The sequence below is a fragment of the Stomoxys calcitrans genome, chromosome 2 (genome assembly GCF_963082655.1).
Source record: "Stomoxys calcitrans chromosome 2, idStoCalc2.1, whole genome shotgun sequence".
NCBI lineage: Eukaryota > Metazoa > Arthropoda > Insecta > Diptera > Muscidae > Stomoxys > Stomoxys calcitrans.
The window spans coordinates 44,805,719-44,821,629 of NC_081553.1; the positions used below are offsets into that span (position 1 = coordinate 44,805,719).

A 15,911-nucleotide genomic window follows, 5' to 3' on the forward strand; every position below is an offset into this window, starting at 1 on the left:
TCATAACAATAATTTTGAGATAGCGCAGCAGTGGCAGTCAGAAAAAAGAAGAAGAAGAAGAATGAAACAAAAATACAATAAAACTTACTTTAAGGCTTAGGGAATTGCAACATAAGTAAACGAAAGTACAAGCACCGATACAAGCCCATAGATATGTACACAGACTCGTATGTAGCAACCATGTTTGTTGACGTATCTAAAGTTGTTCCTGCAAAACGTACCAATGTACAGAAAATGAAATTATGTGAGTGTTGTATGACAGATAATATGATGAGGGCTGGGAGACAAAAAAAATGACAAAATTACTGGGCACAACAAAAATTGCTAGTGTGACAAAAGGCTGACAAAGCCTACCACTCTCAGCAATTAGAGTTGCCCTAGTGATTACGAATGTAGCCTTTAGGATTAAGAGAACTTTTCGTACAATCTTAGGCCATATAGACCTCCGATTTAGGGTCTTAGGCCCATAAAAGCCACATTTATTATACGATTTTGCTGAAATTTGGGACATTAAGTTTTGTTAGGCCCTTAGACATCCTTAGTTAATTTGGCCCAGATCGGTCGAGATTTGGATATAGCTGTCATATAGTCCGATCCTCCGATTTAGGGCTTTGGACCCATAAAAGACACATTTATTATCCGATTTTACTGAAATTTGGGACAGCGAATTGTCTTAGGCCCTTTGACATCCTTTGTCAATTTGACCCAGATCGGTCCAGATTTGGATATAGCTGCCATATAGACCGATCCTCCGATTTAGGTTTTTAGGCCCATAAATGCCAAATTTATTACACGATTTTGCTGAAATTTGGGATAGCGAGTTGCCTTAGGCCCTTTGACATCTCTTCTCAATTTGGTTTTGATCGGTTCAGATTTGGATATACCTGCCATATAGTCCGATCCTCCGATTTAGGGTCTTAGGCCCATAAAAGCTACATTTATTATCCGATTTTGCTGAAATTTGGAATAGCGAGTTGTGGTAGGCCCTTTGACATCGTTTTTCAATTTGGCTCTGATCGGTTCAGATTTGGATATAGCTGCCATATAGACCGATCCTCCGATTTAGGGTCTTAGGCCCATAAAAGCCACATTTATTACACGATTTTGCTGAAATTTGGTATAGCGAGTTGAATTAGGCCCTTTGTAATCGTTCTTCAATTTGGCTCTGATCGGCTCAGATTTGGATATAGCTGCCATATAGACCGATCATCCGATTTAGGGTCTTAGGCCCATAAAAGCCACATTTATTATCCGATTTTGCTGTAATTTGGGATAGCGAATTATCTTAGGCCCTTTGACATAGCTCTTCAATTTGGCTCTGATCGGTTCAGATTTGGATATAGCTGCCATATAGACCGATCCTCCTTTTTAAGGTTTTAGGCCCTTAAAAGCCACATTTATTATACGAGTTTGCTAAAATTTGGGACAGTGAGTTGTGTGAGGCCCCCGGACATACTTTGTCAATTTGGCCCAGATCGGTTCAGATTGGATATAGCTGCCATATAGTCTGATCCTCCGATTAAGGGTCTTAGGCCCATAAAAGCCACATTTATTATCCGATTTTGCTGTAATTTGGGATAGCGAATTATCTTAGGCCCTTTGACATAGCTCTTCAATTTTGCTCTGATCGGTTCGGATTTGGATATAGCTGCCATATAGACCAATCCTCCGATTAAGGATCTTAGGCCCATAAAAACCACATTTATTTTTCGATTTTGCTGAAATTTGGGACAGTGAGTTGTGTTAGGCCCTTCGACATCTTTTGTCAATTTGGCCCAGATCGGTCTAGATTTGGATATAGCTGCCATATAGTCCGATCCGCCGATTTAGGGTCTTAGACCCATAAAAGCCACATTTATTATCAGATTTTGCTGAAATTTGGGATAGCGAGTTGTTTTATGCCCTTTGACATCTATCGCCAATTTGACCCAGATCGGTCTAATTTTGGATATAGCTGCTATATAGTCCGATCCTCCGATTTAGGATCTTAGGCCCATAAAAACCACATTTATTATTCGATTTTGCTGAAATTTGGGATAGCGAGTTGTGTTAGGCCCTTTGACATCGTTCTAGAATTTGGCTCTGATCGGTCCAGATTTCGATATAGCTGCCATATAGACCAAAATTATGTTCTTTAACATTTTTTTATATTTTTTTTCGTTACAGCTTCAACAGCTCCAACAACAATGGCAACTTGAATCTACGCTAGCTACGCATACAAGACAAATAAATCCAGCCTTTGCGTTCAAATCATTGTACAAACAAAACCGCGAAATGTAACCAACACCATTGCGGCCAGAAAACAATAACACCAACAATTGTTGAAAATAGTCAAAAAAATATTTTTATTTTCGAATTCTTACAACCTTGACATAAAAAAAAAAATATATCATAACCCTGCCACAAATATGTGTTAATATGCTGTGAAAATAATTTTAGCAGGGTATTAAAAAGATGTACAACTCAAAATCAGGTTGTTAAATTTCCAAAGAATAGAGCCAAACTTGAAGTGAGAAGATTCGCGATTTCGCAAAGGAAATCATATCGAGCGTTCGATAAGCAAAAAAAAAAAAGACGCCAACGTGTCGCGTTTTATTTTAGTTTCATTCCTTTGCTAGTTTATTTTTTCGAGTTTAGAACGCGCCGCCGTACTCGCCGACTGTCTGATTTGTGTGAATGTACGCGTATATGTTTGCGTTTTTTATCTTTCTCATGTACATCGTCATCGTGGTCGTAGCCCTGGTTACGTGCATTAAATTGTTATTGTAAACACGCATTACATTAAGGCCATATTTGGGCTGGTGTTTTTTGCAGCGACAGCCGCCAATATAGGGAACCGCAAGCAGATAGGCAGATAGGCAAAAGGCAAAACTGTGTTAACGTTGCACACTTAACTCGCCTATCCAAATCATCATTCGTGGCATCAAAATCATTATCGTCATCGTCATCAAGCTTAGTGGTGGGCTACACCACACATAAATATACCCATCGTCATTTTGCCATCATCACCAGCCACATCTTATCGCTGAGTGCATCTTTACACGTAGCCTCCACACGCTCACTCACTCACATCTGGGAGCTGTTGTAGATCAATCCTAAGCACAGTGAAAGGACCCATAACATTTACACGAGATCCTTACGTCGCTTTGATTACATGGCATTATAATTGAAAATTAGCTTGGCAAAGTCAAAGTCCAAGCCAGAGCGCAAACCATCCCAGACAAATACATTTGGTAAACAACATTTTACCTAGAGAATTATTCGAATTTGCACAATTGCCACCATTCAGCCATTCCAGCTACCAGATAGCCAAGCTAAGCCAACGAATATCAGGTAAGTGGTGTAAAACAATTTACAGGAATTACTTTGCATTATGTGAAACATATAATTTTATTCAATAAATCACTTTAATATAAACCCCTCTTCTATATAAGAGCGATTATTTCGGTAAAAAAAGAGTTTAAATCATTGAGGGTAGCAACAAAAGTAAAAGTAAGAGTATATCGAAGGCTTCTATGCAATTGGCTAGACACTAAATTGGCTGAAGTACAATCACATCATTTATATACTCCCCTTCGTTCATATTGGCCTCCACGGGCATGTCTGCATCTGTCAATATGTTGGACCAAATTTTCGATAACTCACACGAAACGGTCGATATTTCCCGTTCAATGTTGGCAATGAGCTCTTAAAACGTCTTCAGCTTGTTGGCATATGCCAACGACTTGACATTGTCCCGACGAGGCTTAAAAAGTCTCACCAACGACTGAGCTATTTCTTCAGATAACGTGTGCTATGTGGCTTGTTCCACCGCCCTGTTGAAACCACCTGTCATCCAGGTGTATATATTCCAATTCAAGCCAAACATTCATTCGCGGTAATGTGAATCATCGTCGAAGAAGTATGGCCCAATGATGCCACCGGCATGCAAACCGCACTAAACCATTATTTTTTGTGGATAAAGTGTTGGGGCGGGGTCCGTTTTTATACCCTCCACCACAGGATGGGGGCATACTAATTTCGTCATTCTGTTTGTAACTCCTCGAAATATTCGTCTAAGACCCCATAAAGTATATATTTTCTTGATCGACATTTTATGTCGATCTAGCCATGTCCGTCCGTCCGTCTGTCTGTCGAAAGCACGCTAACTTTCGAAAGAGTAAAGCTAGCCACCTAAAATTTTGCACAAATACTTCTTATTAGTGTAGGTCGGTTGGGATTGTAAATGGACCATATCGGTCCATGTTTTGATATAGCTGCCATATAAACCGATCTTGGGTCTTGACTTCTTGAGCCTCTAGAGGGCGCAATTCTTATCCAATTGAAATGAAATTTTGCACGACGTGTGTTGTTATGATATCTAATAACGGTGCCAAGTATGGTTTAAATCGGTCCATTACCTGATAAAGCTGCCATATAAACCGATCTTGGGTCTTGACTTCTTGAGCCTCTAGAGGGCGCAATTCTTATCCGATTGGAATGAAATTTTGCACGACGTGTTTTGTTATGACTTTCAACAACTGTGCCAAATTAGGCTCAAATCGATTAATAACCTGATATAGCTGCCATATAAACCGATCTTGGGTCTTGACTTCTTGAGCCTCTAGAGGGCGCAATTCTTATCCGATTGGAATGAAATTTTGCACATAGTGTTTTGTTATGATATCGAACAACTTTTTTGCCTATAAAGAGATGCCGGGAAAACAACCCGACAAATGCGATCCATGGTGGAGGGTATATAAGATTTGGCCCGGCCGAACTTGGCACGCTTTTACTTGTTATTTACACACACAAAATCCAATTACTGGCTTAGGTGTATGTCCATAGTGCATGTGGCGGATTAATATCCGCACCTTATTTCCAACTTAACCTAACATAGGGATTTTGGAAGTCAAATTGGTAGATCGATTTGGCTCCTTTACAATTCCAACCGAGAAGTATGAGGGAAAAATGGCTATAGGTTAGCTTGCGAAAGTTAGCATGCTTTTAGACAGACAAACTATGTGGAAGATTTGAAAAAAATACAGGATCCTTAGATCCGGAAGAAAATCACAAGCACTCTTCCTTGAACCAAAAAAGTAGCTTGTGCAAAATATTATGGCAATTGGAAAACAAATGCGACCTGTACCTTGATCACCAACATGTATGGACAGACCAAAGGACATAGCTAAATCGAATAAGGAAGTAATTCTAAGCCAATCGGTATACTTGTCAATTGGTCTAGCTCTTCTTTTTCTTAGCGCTGCAAACAAATGCACACCGGGTATAAAAACACAAAGCAGACAATAATTGTTTATATTACTTAAATGGTACTAAAAAGTTTGTTTCTTAAGTCTTTTGTTGTTTATAAAGAATTTTTTACTGCACATATTAAAATTTTGAAATATATTTCTATCAAGATCTCTATGATTTTATACACGAATATTATCCTCAAACTTCAATTTATTTGCTTTAATAACATTATCTGTGCTTGATATTGGCTGCCAACGCAATAACATATTGTCTACTGTACATCTTACCACAAAAATCACATGACATTTGCATCATTCACAGATGGAAGGCGATGATGGAAGTTCGTCATCGTCATAAAAAAATTGGATATGCACATTATGTGATTATGATCTGTAACGAAATGTACAACAATGTACAATTTTTCAACGGTATCTCGAACAATGGCCTGCTTTAACTAGACCCACATGACATTTGATGAAAACCTATTATGGGCGATTATTTTTGGTTGTAAATTATCCAAGCATTTGCATACTTTCACTAGATTTTTGCTTCCTAGCTCCTTAAAGCAATCACAAAGAGGCTTTAATATGCTGTGACACTATCATGAAAATTCCTACAACTATTGGGTTGCCCAAAAAGTAATTGCGGATTTTTTAAAAGAAAGTAAATGCATTTTTAATAAAACTTAAAATGAACTTTAATTAAATATACTTTTTTTACACTTTTTTTTCTAAAGCAAGCTAAAGGTAACAGCTGATAACTGACAGAAGAAAGAATGCAATTACAGAGTCAACGCCGACTATATGAAAAATCCGCAATTACTTTTTGGGCAACCCAATAGTTTCTGCTAAACCTGTAATTTGCATCAACTATGTTTTGTGTTTGATTACAGATGATTGGCTGCTCTACCTTCACATCAAGTGCATGTGGATAATGTCTTATTTTTGGGTTAGAAATTGCATGTTTGGCCATAATAAATTCTTTGGCTGATTAGTTTCGATATAACAACTTTATTTTTATGGCAAAAATGTACAAATTAAGCACAAATCACTCATAAATTGAAATAATTTGTTCGGGGGGTTTTTTTCTTTGGTGCATTCCTTAGAGCAATTTCAGACTCCTTGTTGGTCATGCTGATGATCAAGCAATGGCTATTGCCACCATGTTTTATAACTTGAAGCGTTTGCATATATTTTTGGTTGTACAAAAAAAAAAAAAGAAAATCCATAGGAAATTGGTTGCTTGGAGTTTCTCTGCAGTTTCCATTCCATATTTAAATCATTGACAATTGTTTGTAATGATGGTGATTTTCTCTTTTTTTGGTTTTCTTATATCGCTTCAGGTACGGGCAAGTGAAGCAAGTATTTTTGTGTTTCTTCAAGTCGGTTTGTTTAATGTCTTTTTGGTTTATTTTAAGCCTTCAAGCCATATGTGTGTTGTTTTTGCAAATGAGTTGCAAGCATGGTTGTTTGCTTTAATGCAAAGAAGAAATCCAGCCAATGTTTGTTTTGTTTTCTTACAATCTGCCTTTCTAGCAAATAAAGTCATTATGTCGTTGAATTTATGCACATTTGGGGCTTGGCCATTGCATGCAGTTTTGTCCCCCATTTTCTACATTTAATGAAAATGTTTCTTTATTACCTTTTGGAGGCATTTTTGTGAGTGGACTTGAGTATACCTTCACAGCTTTGGGTACAAATTGTCATATATTTATTGTCATAAAGTGAGATGTTTTATGCATCTAATGCCTTTCTTAAGGCATAGCAGAAGGGGTTATGTTGAAGAAAATATTAAGTTTAAGAGGAATTAATGCCTTGGGAGTTATTTTAAATATTTACTTATAAAGACTATAGGAAATTATCAAATGTTTGTTTCAAAAAACACCTGCCAGGATTTTTTGGATTTTTTTTTTAAATTTTCTATAATTTTTTTTTTACTATGACACCCTGGCCTCACCTATCTTATTAAAAAAATGATTTGCTTTTGACATTCTTTATTGATTTCAAAGATTTATTATGGACCAGTTTCTTGCAAGCAAATCTCCTACTAAATGCTTAACATTTGTATTTAATCATTGATCAAATTTCAAATAAATTATCCCACAAATTGGCCATTGTTCTTAAAACATCTGCCTAGCTGATCATCATCTTTGATTCGGACTAACATTCTCAACACACACCCTAGAAAACAATGAACAGATGCGCCTATTAACTAAGCACAGCTTATAACTGAATATACATCCATACATAATCATACATCAATGTGTATGTATGTATTGGTCTAACATATTTTATTACATCAAATCATCATCATTATCATAAAACACTTCAAATGTGAAGATGCATCAATTGAATTTATTTCAAATATATGCCGATTTGTTTTGTGATATATGTGCAGGCATACCTATACAACTTTATTGTAATACTTGAGGCCTTTGTCTTTTGGGGTCTTTTATTATGGCAGCATTATCGAAAAAGTCATCATGAGCCATCTAAATTGACATTCAAAAGTTTTCGTTTGCCCGCCAAATAAAATAAAATTAAATGATCATGGTTACTTCATCATCGTGGTGCACTTAAACGCCTCTAAACCATGAATCTGTGAGGTTGGTCTCAACTGTCGTTTTCGGGCGAGAGCGGTCACTTAAAACATTTGCCTTGTTAATGGGATTTTTATAGACAAACATTAAACATACACACACACACACACACACACACACATAAGTCGAAATCGATTTAATCCCTTTAGGCATATAGGTTTTGTATTAAATATGCAAACATGTTATGGGGATGTAACAATGGGATGTAACGAAAAAGATGAGTTGAAAATGGTTGTAACTTTGGGTGGATTAAAACAGCCAGTCTGAGTAAGAATGAGTTTGAGCTCTATAAAACAGCAAAAAACAAAACAAAAAACATAAAACAGGGAAAAACTTTAAAATTTGACAGAGATATTAATATTATGTATTTATATCTTTCTATCTATATTAGGTATGGTTCATGCCTGTCCATGGAATTATGTAGCTCCAATATAAACCGATCTTCCCCTTTGACTACTAGGAGCAATTCTTAATCAAGTATTTTAATATTTAAACCAGAAAAAGCGTGCTATGTTTGGCCTAGCCGAATCTTGGAACCCACCACCATGGATTCTGCTAAGAATTTATATAAAATGAATTTAGTTCAAGGGCATCATTTTATTCTACATACCAAAATTCTGTCAAACCAGCAAAAATGAAAGCTTTTTGGAACAAGGATGGTCGATAGACCGGTTTACATGGGAGCTATATCAGGTTATAGACTGATTTGGACCGTATTTGGCATAGTTGTTGGAAGTCGTAGCAGACCACCGCATGCAAAATTTTAACCAAATCGGGCAAAAATTGCGGCTTCCAGGGGACAAAAATTGCGGCTTGTAAGGGCTCAAGAAGTCAAATCGGGAGATCGGTTTATATGGGAGCTTTATCTAAATCTGAACCGATATGGCCCATTTGCAATCCCCAACGACCTACACCAATGCTAAGTAGCTGTGTAAAATTTCAAACACGAGTTCGACTGCTACCATGATTTCGACAGACGGACGGACGGACATGGCTAGATGGATTCAGAATGACGAGACGATCAAGAATATATTGGGTCTTAGGCTATCCATCCCTCCACGATGGATAGCATTGCAACATTAAAGTCATTGCCAGGTATCGTTTAATTGGCAAACAAAGGATAACTAAATAGAATTGAAATGCTATTGGAGCTATGGCAGATTATGAACTAATTCGGGCTATACTTGATTTGAATGATGGAGACCATTGTAAAAGACGTTGTGCAAAATTTAAGGGGAGCGCTCAAGTCGGGTGATTGGTTTGTGTTTTACCTTTAATAGATTATGAACTGAGCCATACAGAAGAAGTCGGAAAAAGTCGTTGCATCAGATAGGAACTGCGTCCTCCAGGGGCTCAAAGAGTGCATTCGGGAGATCGGTTTATATGGGAGCTATATCAGGTATTGGACCGATTCAGACCGATTCAGGCCTTAGTTGGCACGTACGTTGGAGGTCGCTGAAGAAGTCATTGTGCTAGGTTTCAGCCAAATCGCAAAAGAATTGCTCGCCTCGTAGGCTTACGAAGTCAAATCAGGAGATCGATTTATATGGGAGCTATACCAGGTTATGGACTAATTTAGACCATACTTAGCACTGTTTGTTGGAAGTCATAAATAGTAGCTATGAGCAAAATTTCAGCCAAAACGACTAGAGATATAAATATCCGAGATCGGTTTATATGGCAGCTATACCAAAACATGGTATCGTGCTTTCGACAGACAAACAGACGGACGTACAGAGGGACGGTAGGGCTAAATCTCCTCAGAACGCCATGACGATCACAATTAAATTATATATTGGAGACCTGTGTAAAATGTCAGGCAATTCGAATAAGAATTGCGCCCTTTGGGGACTCAAGAAGTAGAATAGACAGATCGATTTATATGGGAGCTGTATCGGGCTAGAGACCGATTAAGACCATAATAAACACGTATGTTAAGTGTCATGAGAGAAGAGCCGTCGTACAAAATTTCAAGCAAAACGGATAATAAAGGGTGATTTTTTTGAGGTTAGGATTTTCATGCATTAGTATTTGACAGATCACGTGGGATTTCAGACATGGTGTCAAAGAGAAAGATGCTCAGTATGCTTTGACATTTCATCATGAATAGACTTACTAACGAGCAACGCTTGCAAATCATTGAATTTTATTACCAAAATCAGTGTTCGGTTCGAAATGTGTTCATTCACCGTAACGTTGCGTCCAACAGCATCTTTGAAAAAACGGTCCAATGATTCCACCAGCGTACAAACCACACCAAACAGTGCATTTTTCGGGATGCATGGGCAGTTCTTGAACGGCTTCTGGTTGCTCTTCACTCCAAATGCGGCAATTTTGCTTATTTACGTAGCCATTCAACCAGAAATGAGCCTCATCGCTGAACAAAATTTGTCAAAATTTGAACACATTTCGAACCGAACACTGATTTTGGTAATAAAATTCAATGATTTGCAAGCGTTGCTCGTTAGTAAGTCTATTCATGATGAAATGTCAAAGCATACTGAGCATCTTTCTCTTTGACACCATGTCTGAAATCCCACGTGATCTGTCAAATACTAATGCATGAAAATCCTAACCTCAAAAAAATCACCCATTAATTGCGACCTCTAGAGGCTCAAGAAGTCAAGATCCCAGATCGGTTTATATGACAGCTATATCAGGTTTAGAACCGATTTGAATTTTTTTTGGCACAGTTGTTGAAAGTCATAATAAAATACGTCATGCAAAATTTCAGCCAAATCGGGTAGGATTTGCGCCCTCTAGAGGCTAAAGAAGTCAAGAACCAAGATCGAATTATATGGCAGCTATATAAAAACATGGACCGATATGGCCCATTTACCCAACCGACTAACACTAATAAGAAGTATTTGTGCAAAATTTCATGCGGCTAGCTTTACTCCTTCGAAAGTTGGCGTGCTTTCGACAGACAGACGGACGGACGGACGGACGGACGGACGAACGGACGAACGGACGAACTGACGAACGGACGAACGGACGGACGGACAGACGGACAGACGGACAGACGGACGGACGGACAGACGGTGATGGATCTATATGACAGCTTTATCTAAATATTGTCCGATGGTTTATATGGTCTATATTTGGGTTGGATGTTGGAAGTCTTAAAGCAGCTCACTGCTTCAAATGTCAGCAAAATCGGATAATATATGCACCTTTATGGTCTTTAGGCCCTAAAGGTGAAGTTTATTTCTTATGGTAGCTATATCTAGAAACATTTTCGGAAAATATGTTGGGATTCTTAATACAACTCACTGTTCCAAATTTCATCAAGGTCAAGTAATAAATGCGCCTGTTATAGTTCTAAGTCCCCAAATTGACAAATCGGTCTATATGGCAGCTATATCCAAATATGTTGCGATCTGGACCATCTTTGGTTCAAATATCGAACAACAAAACTCGCTGTTTTGAGTCTCAACAAAATTGGGTAATAAATGCGCCTGTTATAGGCTTAAGACCCTAAATCGGTCTATCGGTCCATATGGCAGCTATATGAAAATATGGTGGTGGAGGCCACCGTAGTGCAGAGGTAAGCATGTCCGCCTATGACTCTGAACGTCTGGGTTCGAATCCTGGCGAGACCATCAGAAAAATTTCAACGGTGGTTTTCCCCTCCCAATGCTGGCAACATTTGTAAGGTACTATGTCATATAAAACTTCTCACTGAGCTTAAACTTGAATCGGACTGCACTTATTGATATGCGAGAAGTTCGCCCCTGTTCCTTAGAAGAATGTTCATGGGCAAAATTTGCATATGAAAATACGGTACGATACACACCATATTCAGCTCAGATATCCAGATCACTTGTGTTTCAAATTTCAGCAAAATTACCAAATTTCATCCAAGTAGGGTAATAAAAGGGCCTGTAATAGGCCTAAAACCCAAAATCGGCAGATCGGTTTATATAGCGCCTATATCTAAATATGTTCCCATCCGGAATATCTACGGGTTCGAATATCTAAGGGACTAAAAAACTCACTGTTCTGAGTTTTAGCAAAATCGGGTAATAAATGCGCGTGTTATAGTCTTTAGACCCTAAATCGGCATATCGGTCTATATGTTAGCTATATGAAAATTTGGTATGATATACACCATATTCGATTCGAATACCGAGGCCTCTCATGTTAATCGCTTTTTCAAATAGATGAATATAGCCCGATCTGGACGATATTCGGGACAGATGTTGGGGGACTTGACACATCTCACTGTTGCAAATTTCCAGGAAGCCGGGTAAAAAATGCGCCAGTTATAGACCTATGACCCAAAATCGGCAGCTCGGTTTATATGGCAGCCATTTTCAAATATGTTCCGATCTGGACCTTTTTCGGTCCGAACTTCGGCGGACCCAATAAAACTCTCTATGCCAAATTTCAGCGAAATCGGGTAATATATGCGGCTGTTATAGGCTTAAGGCCCTTAATCGCCAGATCGGTCTATGTGCCAGCTATATCCATATATAGTGCGATGTGGCCCATTCAAGAATTTATCCTGCGTATAGAAAAAATACGAGTGAGTGTAAAATTGCAACTTAATATCTCAATTTTTAACAACTCTAGCATGAATACATCTGGCGGGCACACGGACGGACAGACACACGGACATTGTTAGGTTGCCCAAAAAGTAATTGCGGATTTCTCATATAGTCGGCGTTGACAAATTTTTTCACAGCTTGTGACTCTGTGATTGCGTTCTTTCTTCTCTCAGTTATCAGCTGTTACTTTTAGCTTGCTTTAGAAAAAAAGTGTTAAAAAAAGTATATTTGATTAAAGTTCATTCTAAGTTTTATTAAAAATGCATTAACTTTCTTTAAAAAAATCCGCAATTACTTTTTGGGCAACCCTAAATCGTCTTAGAACGTTTACGACGATTCGAAATATATATACTCTGTAGGGTCGGAAATTGATATTTCGATGTGTTACAAACGCAATGACTAGCTTAGTATACCCCCACCCTAAGGTGGTGGGTATATTAAAGAAATTTTCAAATTTTTAGCGCCATGCTAGAAAATAATTCATTGGTTCCGCATAATTCACACCTAACGGTTTCATTCTCGTTTCGGTCCATATCTTTCACACAGCCTCACCTCACATTGTCTTCCTTTGGCAGTCTAATCTCAAAACTTGGATATCATATAACATGACTTTGTCATATACGCTTGTTTCTTATGCCGTTTGTTGTAAAACAAATCAAAAGACAAAACAACGAAGCCATGCTATTTTGTTCCACAAGTGTTTTTTTTTTATAACTCTATCATATCAAATTTAACACTCTTTCATTAGATATGACACTCGATTTTCTTAAGCTCAAGCCGAGGGGGAAAAAAGACAAACACATGTGACACCCATGCTTTTTTTGTCGCCTTCTACAAAGGCAAAGTTGGGTGGGTGTTTGCTTTTTTTCCAACGAATTGATATTTAAGACCTTATTCGAGTTGGTGAAGATGCCGTTGGCGATGGTAAAAATGTTGATGATGGGAAAATAGATGTGCTACTTTATGATGTTTTGTTTTTTTGCATTTTTATACCCTCCACCATAAGATGGGGGGTATACTAATTTCGTCATTCTGTTTGTAACTACTCGAAATATTCGTCTGAGACCCCATAAAGTATATATATTATTGATCGTCGTGACATTTTATGTCTAGCCATGTCCGTCCGTCTGTCCGTCCGTCCGTCCGTCCGTCCGTCTGTCTGTCGAAAGCACGCTAACTTCCGAAGGAGTAAAGCTAGCTGCTTGAAATTTTGCACAAATACTTCTTATTAGTGTAGGTCGGTTGGTATTGTAAATGGGCCATATCGGTCCATGTTTTGATATAGCTGCCATATAAACCGATCTTGGGTCTTGACTTCTTGAGCCTCTAGAGTGCGCAATTCTTATCCGATTGGAATGAAATTTTGTACGATGTGTTTTTTTATGATATCCAACAACTGTGCCAAGTATGGTTCAAATCGGTCCATAACCTGATATAGCTGCCATATAAACCGATCTTGGGTCTTGATTTCTTGAGCCTCTAGAGGGCACAATTCTTATCCGATTTGAATGAATTTTTGCACGAAGTATTTCGTTATGATATCCAACAACTGTGCCAAGTATGGTTCAAATCGGTCAATAACCTGATATAGCTGTCATATAAACAGATCTGGAGATTTGACTTCTTGAGCTTCTAGAGGGCGCAATTCCTATCCGATTTGGCTAAAATTTTGCATGACGTATTTTATTTTTACTTTCAACAACTGTGTCAAATAAGGTTCAAATCGGTTCATAACCTGATATAGCTGCCATATAAACCGATCTGGGATCTTGACTTCTTGACCCCTAGAGGTCGCAATTATTATCCGATATGCCTGAAATTGTACGATGGATCCTCTCATGACCATCAACAAACGTGTTTATTATGGTCTGAATCGGTCTATAGCCCGATACAGATCCCATATAAATCAGGTCCATAACCTGATATAGCTGCCATATAAACCGATCTTGGGTCTTGATTTCTTGAGCCTCTAGAGGGCACAATTCTTATCCGATTTGAATGAATTTTTGCACGAAGTATTTCGTTATGATATCCAACAACTGTGCCAAGTATGGTTCAAATCGGTCAATAACCTGATATAGCTGTCATATAAACAGATCTGGAGATTTGACTTCTTGAGCTTCTAGAGGGCGCAATTCCTATCCGATTTGGCTAAAATTTTGCATGACGTATTTTATTTTTACTTTCAACAACTGTGTCAAATAAGGTTCAAATCGGTTCATAACCTGATATAGCTGCCATATAAACCGATCTGGGATCTTGACTTCTTGACCCCTAGAGGTCGCAATTATTATCCGATATGCCTGAAATTGTACGATGGATCCTCTCATGACCATCAACAAACGTGTTTATTATGGTCTGAATCGGTCTATAGCCCGATACAGATCCCATATAAATCGTTCTCTCTATTTTACTTCGTGAGCCCCAATTGGCGCAATTCTTATACGAATTGGCTGAAATTTTACACAGGTCTCCAACATATAATTTAATTGTGGTCCAAACCGGACCATATCTTGATATCGCTCTCATAGCAGAGCAAATCTTTTCTTTTATCCATTTTTTACCTAAGAAAAGATGCCGGGAAAAGAACTCGACAAATGCGATCCATGGCGGAGGGTATATAAGATTCGGCCCGGCCGAACTTAGCGCGCTTTTACTTGTTTTATTTAATGTCTATGTCAAAATGATAAAATAACACCTACATAAAATTAATTATATTTTGTAAAATAAAGAAACTATTTGCTATTGTTAGCAATAAAAGATAAATAATGTAAAACCACAAAAATAAATAAAATTTAAAATTGTAAAAAAATTTTTTTATTGATACAAAATTATGGGTAGTAGCATTTTTGTATACCCACCACCATAGGATAGGGGGTATATTCATTTAGTCATTCCGTTTGCAACACATCGAAATATCAATTTCTGACCCTACAAAGTATATATATTTCGGATCTTCGTAAAATTCTAAGACGATTTAACGATGTCCGTGTGTCTGCCCGTCTATTTGTCTGTCCGCCTGTCCGTCCGTCCACCTGTCCGTCCGTTCCTCTGTCTGTCCGTCTGTTTTAATCACTCTACAGCCTTCAAAATTTGAGATATTGAGCTGAAATTTGGCACAGATACGTCTTTTTGAGGCACGTTGGTTAAGTTCTTGAACGGGCCAAATCGGACCATATTTCGATATAGCTGCTATATAGACCGATCTGCCGATAAAGGGTCGAATGCCCCTTAATGCTTTAATTTCTATCCGATTTCACTAAAAATTGAAACTGCAAGTAGTTTAAGGCTTCCCGACATCTGAGCCAAATATGGTTTAGGTCGGACTATATTTAGATGTAGCTGCCATATAGACCGATCTCCCGATAAAGGGTCCGAGGACCATAACAGCTTTATTTACTACCCGATGTCGATGAAATTTGAAACAGAGAATAGTTTTACGCCTCCCAACACAGGACCCAAATATACTTCAGATCGGACTATATTTAGATATAGCTGCCATATAGACCGATCTCCCGATAAAGGGTCCG

At 38.1% G+C, this 15,911-nt stretch overlaps 1 protein-coding gene across 1 annotated transcript in view; it reads left to right on the forward strand.

Moving 5' to 3' along the window:
- The first annotated feature begins 3,057 nt into the window (after positions 1-3,057).
- The window catches only part of LOC106088170 (cadherin-99C), a 329,750-nt gene continuing 316,896 nt past the window's right edge, over positions 3,058-15,911 (forward strand). The window contains exon 1 of the mRNA XM_059362284.1: positions 3,058-3,333. The gene's annotated coding sequence lies outside the window, so the exon portion shown is untranslated. The remainder of the gene's footprint in view (positions 3,334-15,911) is intronic.